A 1,000-nucleotide genomic window follows, 5' to 3' on the forward strand; every position below is an offset into this window, starting at 1 on the left:
AGTGTCAGGCCGTCAACTGTATATTTTGAAAACAGAATTTAAGGACTATAAACACAGACAGAGGGTGAGTCAACATGTCAGTGAGCCTTTTTCAATGATAGGAAAATGGTCTTGTAACAATGGTCTTGTAACAATGTTTTAACACAAAAACCTTTTATTGTACCTTTAAATTAATAACCAATAATCAAACACATTAAGACAGGATTGCATGAAATAATTGTAGTTGTCCATGTTTGCTTTGTGAACAATTGCCCTCCTGTTTATTTTTTCAGTAAGTGTGGTATAATTAACATATGAATGCAGCAATAGAACCTGAACAATCAATAAGTTGACAACTCCAAAACCAAAGTGAAAGCTGAAAAAGCCAGAACAGAAGTTGGAGGTTCAAAGCAAGCTAGCAATAATTCTTGTCCTCTCATTAAAAACATAGCATCAATGAGGAAATATTGAAAAGCAGTGGTCTGGAAACCAGTAGGGTTTTCTGACTACCCAGCTGCTTCAAGCACTGTTAAAGAATACTTATTTCCATCAGTGTACTAAATAATATTAAAATGTACTTATGTTTATTTTACACAAATAATAATAATATGTGTGCCACTCCCTCAGAAGCTTGTCTCCTTCAAGAGCATACAGATTTTAGATTTATTCTGAGAGTGGATGGTGTATTTCCAGCTTTACCTTGCAGTTCTCCCAGTTCTGTGGGTTCAGTCCATACAAAAGTTCTTTAAATTCAAAATGTTTAATCCCAACTTTTGTGTATGTGATTTAAAGCACACATAGTAGTAATTGAGATCTACAATTGAAATCTACAGTGTATGGGTAACATTGCATATGCAACAGTCTGTATTTGAATGGCAATCATTTATTTAGCAATATACTGGATATATTTTATGGAAGAAAAAATATAGGATTTCATTTTCTAATACAAGATACCCTGACACATTAAACTTCTGTTGAGTGGTGGGGGGACTGAGTCGGCTATCCCGGGAGGACTGTCAGG

The sequence above is a fragment of the Conger conger genome, chromosome 5 (assembly GCF_963514075.1).
Source record: "Conger conger chromosome 5, fConCon1.1, whole genome shotgun sequence".
NCBI classification, from domain to species: Eukaryota; Metazoa; Chordata; class Actinopteri; order Anguilliformes; family Congridae; genus Conger; species Conger conger.